The sequence below is a fragment of the Myotis brandtii genome, unplaced genomic scaffold (genome assembly GCF_000412655.1).
Source record: "Myotis brandtii unplaced genomic scaffold, ASM41265v1 scaffold731, whole genome shotgun sequence".
NCBI classification, from domain to species: Eukaryota; Metazoa; Chordata; class Mammalia; order Chiroptera; family Vespertilionidae; genus Myotis; species Myotis brandtii.
In genome coordinates this window covers 1,654,500-1,662,435 of record NW_005370895.1, presented here as the reverse complement: position 1 = coordinate 1,662,435, position 7,936 = coordinate 1,654,500, and the positions used below count along the sequence as shown (strand labels likewise).

Genomic DNA, 7,936 nt, shown 5'->3' with positions numbered 1-7,936 from the left:
GCGCGGCGCAGTGTGCTCGCGGCTGGAGGTGAAGGAGCAGGTCGTGTGCGTGTGAAGTAGCCGGTCATGTGCTAGAGAGACAGACAGACAGACAGACAGACACCCCGAGTGAGGGAGCGGACTTCGTGATCGGCCCAGGGGGCCGTCTCCCCGTCCTCCCCTACTCCCCTGGCCCTGCATTTCCCTGGCCCCTGGGGAGGTTGAAAAGGAGGCGATGAAGCCCGCTATAGGTTGTTCCTGGTGGGTAGGGTCCGGGCCAGGAGTGAGCCCCGAGGCGTCCGCACTCCACCCCGGGGATTCTGCTCTCCCCTCCTCCGCTCTCGCTCTCTCGGGCTGACCTACCGCTGACCCAGGACTTTGTAGGATCCCCTTGACCCGGGCGGAGGAGAGCCTTGGTCACCGGCGCTGGCGAGCGGCGCAGTGCCTGCCTTCCCAGCGGTGGCTGGCTGGGAGCCCTGGCTTGATGGGGCGATTCTGGGAGCTGTGGACAGCCGCTTAGAGGTGTGTTTTTTTCAGCCCAGGCGATGGCCGTATAGGACCATGGGCCTTGGATATCCAGAAAGGATACCTGCAAGGTGAATATGGGGTCACTGAAGGAGCCCATTAAGGCGGGGCAAACGGGGTATGGTACAGTTTTTAAAGGAGCCATGTGGATAAATGCAGGAAAGTTAACCAAAAGAAGCAAGGAGGGTATCTGGTAACTTTTCCAAATGCACCCCCTCTTTTTAAAAATCTTCACCAGAGGACATGCCTAGAGAGAGGAAGGGGGTGAGGGAGGGGAAGGGGGAGAGGGAAACATCTGTGTGAGAGAGAAACATCCATCCCGTGCCCTCCGCATGCTCCCTGAGCAGGGATCCCAGGCACTTGCCCTGACCAGTAATAGATGCAGGTGCATAGACGACGCCCAACCAACCCAACTGGGTCCAAATGTCCCATTTTTTTCAAGAATCTTCTTGTTTTCAAAACAAGATGGCTTGATCATCCAAAAAGATGTTTGGTGTTTTGCAGATGGTATCTTCAATACAGTTTCACAGATCTTAACTATTGCGAGCTTACTATGGATGGGCTTTGGGCCAGCTTTGGAACCCTAAGACAAGCGAAACACAACTTCTGCCCAGACACCCTCCCCAGGCAGAAGGGGAGGCTCTCCAGGGCCAATGTAACCAGAGAACATGGTGGTTAAGAGCTATGATGGTGGCGCTAATGAGCACAGTGGGATAGGAAGGTGGGTCAGAGGAAGAAGGTACAGAAAGAAAATACCCTCCCACATTGTTAAGCACTAAACTGCTGAGTCTCCAAAATACATAGATGATCACTTAGTTGACTAGACATTAGTTGTTTCTTATGTCTCTACATAGGTCTCTACAGGTGCACCTACAGGGAAGATAGCTTGCAGGGGAGGACTTAGCCCTCCAGGGAAATTGGAAAAGGTGAAGCTGGAAGGTTTTCCTTACGAATGAAAACAGGCACCCCACCTGTTGTGGCACATAGATGCCTTTGTGTGTGGTTGGTTGGACGCCTGGATTCCATGCGAGGAACTCTGGGATGAGATAACAAGGGACTGCTGGTATTAAAAGGGGTGTTTTGTGCTAGAGGTTGCTCAGAAAGGAGAGACCCTGGATGTGGAATCTTAGTGGCTAGGATATTTAAGAGGACTGAAGATTTAAAAAGTGGAAGCAAATGGGCAGATCAGAAAAGATACAGAAAGAAAAGTCTGAGTTTGGATACCATGGAATCATCTCTATATAAAAATCTTTAAAATATAGAACATCTCTGAACTGTTTCCCTGACAACTGACTAAAAGTTCCTTGATGGAGAAGGTTTGGCAGTATGTGCTAAACAATATTATGAATGATGTCAGACATGTTAGGCTAAGTAGGTGAGAGGTGGAACCAGTAGAATGTTCATTCTAAATTCTCTACTAAAACCATGACACCTTCCCTAATTCTACTTCAATGCCACCAGGACATTTTCATCCCATCCCATTTGTTGTGATAAAGCATTAGGCATTTTAAAATATATATATATATATTTTATTGATTTCAGAGAGGAAGGGAGAGGGAGAGAGAGAGAAACATCAACGATGAGAATCATTGATCAACTGCCTCCTGCACACCCCCTACTGGGGATGGAGCCCGTAACCCAGGCATGTGCCCTTGATCAGAATCGAATCTGGGACCCTTGAGTCTGCAGGTCAGCGCTCTATCCACTGAGCCAGACCAGCTAGGGCAAGCATTAGACATTTTAAAAACCCATAAATTCAGAGTTCTTTTTTGGTTTATTGAAGCAACTTAAAGAATTTATGTTAGCCAGAAAATCAAGAAGCCAGGGATAGCACATTCTATTAAACCAGCTAATTTTTCCATCACTGTCAGGTTCTTTGGGGAGCATACTGTTTTGTAGGTCTGTCTATTCTAAATCTCTGTGCTCTATTAATTCTGTTTAACACAAACTTGCCTAGTGATTATTATATGCCAAGAACTGTTTTAAAACACTTTACAAAGATTATCTGATTCAGTTCTCACAATAGTTCTATGAGACAGCTACTGCTATCTCTGTTTTACAGATTGGGAAACTGAAGTGCAGAGACGGTAATTGTCTAGACCAGCGGTCGCCAACCTTTTGGACCTGGTCCACGGACCACCAGTTGGCCAACCACTGGTCTAGACCAAGGTAGTAAGTGGCAGAGCCAGGATTTGAGACCAGGTAATCTGGCTCCCATACTTGTACACCTAACCATCCCTTTGAGCAGTCTCCCCCCAGGCCCCATTACATTCACTGGAGTATTTGCTGAAGGAGGCCTATGTTGGTAATGGAATTGGTAACTGCCCTATAAGCCATAGTTTGTTTTAATGTTAAAAGCAAGGAGTCTGTTCAAACATAAACTCCCATCTCTGAAATCTTTTTTTTTTTTTTAGAGGAACATAGAATGTGTTGCTAATGAGAAATTCCTGTCTAACACCTTTTAGATGAGGTTACTCACCTTTTCCCTCATCTAAAAGGCTGAGTAGAGCTTAACCCAAAGGAGCTGAGGAGGGCACTCAGTAGCAGCGTGGACCAATGGATCTGGTACGGAGGATTGAGATAGGCATGGAGATCCAATTCCAATCATGTGCTTTACACCCAGAATAGACTCCTAGAAGCTCTTCAGACAAGCAGGAAGTAGTTGTTTGCATGCTCATGAGTAGTGTGCTCAGGGCCTGAAGAGGTAAACTGAAAACACATGCCTCCCTAAAAGAAGTTCAGAACTTGTAGCTGGAGAGCCCAGGCACTTGAACTAGTACATGAACAAGACAATAAAATAAAATGCTCAGTTGAGACTCATGGTAATTAGACAAGAGGCCAGCCTATAATAAGGTGCTAATTGTGCTGGCCAGGTATCAAGGGCAAGAGGTAAAGACCTGCTGCTAGCCACCAGCCGGCAACAAAAACCTAGCTGTGGTTCATTAACGCAGTAAAAGCCGGGGACAGAAGAGCTTTGGGGCAGAGTCCGTGGTGCTGAAGTTGCGGAAAGCTCCTATAAGCCCAGCAGAGGAACAAACATTTTATTCACAGTCGTAAAAGAGATAGCCAAATTTTAGGTCTTTTTCCTTTGCATTTGCACAATTAGCCTAGCACCCCAGAAAAGCAGAAGTGTGAGCTACTGTTTTCTCTGTAGATCTGTTTCCTTTAAGTGCTCTGCATTTGTTTTGCCTGTATTTTGTCTTAAAGAATATTCAATATAAGTAACCTGTCGTAACCTAGCCAGCAGGTCTGTGTCTGCCTTGCTGTTCTGGAAATTATAGCTTACGATCACATTGATAGAAAAATTGATAGGAATACATGGATAAAACTTATTCTCGTTTAGAGGAAGGGTCTTCACAAGTGAGCTTCATTTCGAGAGGGTGCATATGCATTAGGGCATATGTGCGAAAAGGGGGTCACATATGGTGATTAGCAAATCTGGAACTATCTAAACACATACACACCCCAATAGCCATAGAAAGTAACAGAATCTGAAGTAGAAATAGGGGAGTGATATCAGGATAATGACCTGTTGGGAGGGAAAAAAAGAATCTACTTACATACTCCCTCTAGATACTTCCTGTTTTTACGTTTTTAATCCTTTGCCTTCCTCTTTGGAAGCAGATTTCCAGAGACACATGGCCAGGTCATTTCTGGCGGTGAGGGTGCAGTGAGCTGTGAAGGTGAGAAGGCTCCATTTGCATGCCCCACCTAATAGTCATTCATCCAGGAAAACCACATCTTTTCATAGTTTTCTCCAAACTGCAAACTTCCTGGTATGTAGAGACTTGGCGATTGAACTCTGGACTTTCTTGGTACCTGAGACGTGAATGTTTCCTCTGCAGGGTCCATGGGGATGGAACACCTTTGGATGGAATCGATTTTTCACGTTGGTAAAATGAGCCTAGTGGGACAAGTCCAGTCCCGTTGCAATAAGTTTTAACTTTGCTATGTACAAAGTATACATTTCTAAGCCAAGAAATAGTAGCAGGGAATCTAGAAAGGCAGGTTCGTTGGGAAGATAAAGATCTATGGTGGCAAGACGATTGGGCATCCACTCCAATGATGTGTACTTTGCCACTAACTAGTTCTGTGACTTAGAGCAACTCAGTTAACCTCTCTAAGCCTCATATTACCCTAAAATGCACATCTCACTAGGTTGTAAAACTTAGAACAGATCCGAGATATGCAAATATTTAAACACTGAAAAATGGTGCCGAAACCGGTTTGGCTCAGTGGATAGAGCGTCAGCCTGCAGACTGAGAGGTCCCGGGTTCGATTCCGGTCAAGGTCATGTACCTGGGTTGCGGGCACATCCCCGGTAGGGGATGTGCAAGAGGCAGCTGATCGATGTTTCTCTCTCATCAATGTTTCTAACTCTCTCTATCTCTCTCCCTTCCTCTCTGTGAAAAATCAATAAAATATATTTTAAAAAAAATGGTCATGTTTAACTTTGGATTTTAAGGCTTCTCTTTTGCCACTTTGTAAATGTGATGTATTTTGATAGTGCTTTTCTACTCTGACAAAAAAATAAATGAATGTACAAAAGGAAATGGTATATTTGATTGAAAAAACTGAAAATGTTCAGAAAAATTGCTAACACTTATAGATGTTTTTTTTAAAAAATAAAATGATGGGGAAAGGAATTTAAGGGATGCTTTTGATAAAAATATAAAAATCCAAAAAATTAACAAAGGAAACATTGAATTTGTTCCAGAGAAGAGAGGAATCAGAATCTCAGACCTGAAGAAGGAACCCAAGCAGTCAGCTCAGTCTTCTCGCCTGTTTTATAGATGAGGAAGCTGGGGCCCAGGGAGGGTAGCTGTCTTGCCCAAAATCACGACGTTAATGACTGATAGGACTGGGAGTAGAATTTTGGCCTCTTGACTCCACACTTTCTTCATTCTGTTTGGCATAGCCTCCCAGAAGAACTCATTGAATTTACTCTCTTAACAACTTACCTTTTATTATATAGGATGGTTTTAATTTGCATTTCCCTAATGACTAGTGATGTTGAGGATCTTTTCATGTACCTATTGGCCTTTCATATATCTTTGGAGAAATGTCTATTAAGGTCCTTTGCCCATTTTTTAATTGGTTTGTTTGGTTTTTTTGCTGCTGAGTTATATGAGTTCTTTATATATTTTGGATATTAACCCCTTATTAGATATGGTTTACAAATAGTTTTTCCCATTCTATAGGTTGTCTTTCTATTTGTTGATGGTTTCTTTTGCTGTGCAGATTCTTTTTAGTTTGATGTCCTACTTATTTTTCATTTTGTTTCTTGTGATTTAGGTGTCATATCCAAAAAATTATTACTAAGATTCATGTCAAGGAGCTTTATTCCTATGTTTTCTTCTAGCAGTTCTCATGGTTTTAGGTCTTACATTTAAGTCTTTTTTTTTTTTAATATATCTTATTGATTTTTTACAGAGAGGAAGGGAGAGGGATAGAGAGTTAGAAACATCGATCGGCTGCCTCCTGCACACCCCCTACTGGGGATGTGCCCGCAACCAAGGTACATGCCCTTCACCGGAATTGAACCTGGGACCCTTCAGTCCACAGGCTGATGCTCTATCCACTGAGCCAAACCGGTCAGGGCTACATTTAAGTCTTTAATCCATTTTGAGTTAATTCTTATGAGTGGTATAAGATATAGGTCCAGTTTCATTCTTTTACATGTGAATATCCAATTGGCCCAGCACCATTTATTGAAAAGACAGTCTTTTCTCCATTGAGTATTCTTGGCTCCCTTGTCAAATAATAGTGGACCAAATATGCTTGGGTTTATTTCTGGGCTTTTGATTTTGTTCCATTGATCTACTTGTCTGTTTTTATGCCAGTACCATACTGTATTGATGACCATAGCTTTAAAGTATAGCTTGAAATCAGAAGTGTGATGCCTCCTACTTTATTCTCCTTTCTCAGGATTTCTTTGGCTATTTGGGGTCTTTTGTGGTTTTATGTAAATATTAGGAGTGGTTTTTTATTTACTCCTGTAAAAAATGCCATTGGAATCTTGATAGGGATTGCATTGAATCTATTGGAGGCTTTTGGTAGTATTGACATTTTAACAATATTAATTCTTCCAATCTATGAACATGGGATACCTTCCCATATTTCTGTCTTTTTCTATTTCTTTCATCAGTGTCTTGTAGTTTTCAGAGTAGAGGTCTTTCAACTCCGTAGTTAAATTTATTCCTTTTTATTGTTTTTGACACTATTGTAAGTGGGATCAATTTCTTAATATCTTTTTCAGAAAATTTGTTATTGTATAAAAATGCTACTGATTTTTATATGTTAACTGTGTATACTGCAACTTTATTGATTTTTTAAATAGATCTAACATTTTTTTTTATTGAGTCTTTAGGATTTTCGATATAGAAAATTGTGTCATTTGTGAAGAGACAATTTTACTTTTTCCTTTCCAGTTCAGATACTTTTTTTTTTTCTTGATTGCTCTAGCTAGGACTTCCAGTACTAGTTGAATAGGAGTAATGAGAGTGGTCACCTTGTCTTTGGTCCTGATCTTAGAGGAAAACCCTTCAATCTTTTGCCATTGAGTATATTAGCTGTGGGCTTGTAATATATGGTTTTTATTGTGTTGCAGTCTGTTCCTTCTGTGCCTGATTTGTTAATTTTTTTAAAAATCATGAATGGATGTTGAATTTTGTCAAATACTTTTTCTGCATCTATTGAGGTGGTCATGTGATTCTTTTCTTGTTCACATTGATTCGTTTGTATATGTTGAACCATCCTTGCACCCCAAGGATAAATCCCAATTGGTCATGGTGTAAGATCCTTTTAATATGTTCTGAATTCGATTTGCTAGTATTTATAGAGAATTTTGCTCTATTATTTATCAGGGATATTGGTCTGTAGTTTTCTTTTCTAGTAGTGTTCTTTTCTGGTTTTGGTATCAAGATAATGTAGGCTTTGTAAAATGAGTTTGGGAATGTTCCCTCCTCTTTAATGTTTTGGAAGAGTTTGAGAAGGATTGGTTTTAATTCTTTAAATGTTTGCTAAAATTCACCAGTGAAGCCATCTGGCCCTGGGCTTTTGGGAGAGGTTTTTTATTACTGACTCAGTCTCCTTACTTTAATTGGTCTATTCAGATTTTCTATTTCTTCTAGGTTGTCCAATTTGTTGGCATATAGTTTGTTCATACCAGCCTCTTATGACCTTTTGAATTTCTGTTGTATTCATTGTAATGTCTCCTTTTTCCTTTATAATTTTGTTGCTCTGGGTCCTTTCTCTTTTTTCTTTGATAATCTGGCTAAGGGTTTGTCAATTTTGTTTATTATTTTTATTCTCTATTTATTTCTGCTCTAGTCTTTATTCTTTCTTCTCCTAAGTTTGGTCTCAGTTGTTCCCCGCCCCCCCCCCTAGTTCCTTAATGCATAGAGTTAGGTTGTTTATTTGTGATCATCAT

General features: G+C 41.4%; 1 protein-coding gene across 2 annotated transcripts in view; it reads left to right on the top strand.

The window, feature by feature from the left end:
- Window positions 1–4,123: 4,123 nt before the first annotated feature.
- Window positions 4,124–7,936, top strand: part of ZDHHC3 (zinc finger, DHHC-type containing 3) — a 59,240-nt gene continuing 55,427 nt past the window's right edge. Inside the window, exon 1 of one of the 2 annotated variants that reach the window (XM_014530311.1) lies at window positions 4,124–4,187. The gene's annotated coding sequence lies outside the window, so the exon portion shown is untranslated. Of the gene's footprint in view, window positions 4,188–4,260; window positions 4,281–7,936 lie in introns of those variants that run through there. The other variant, XM_014530312.1, reaches the window with a different exon arrangement.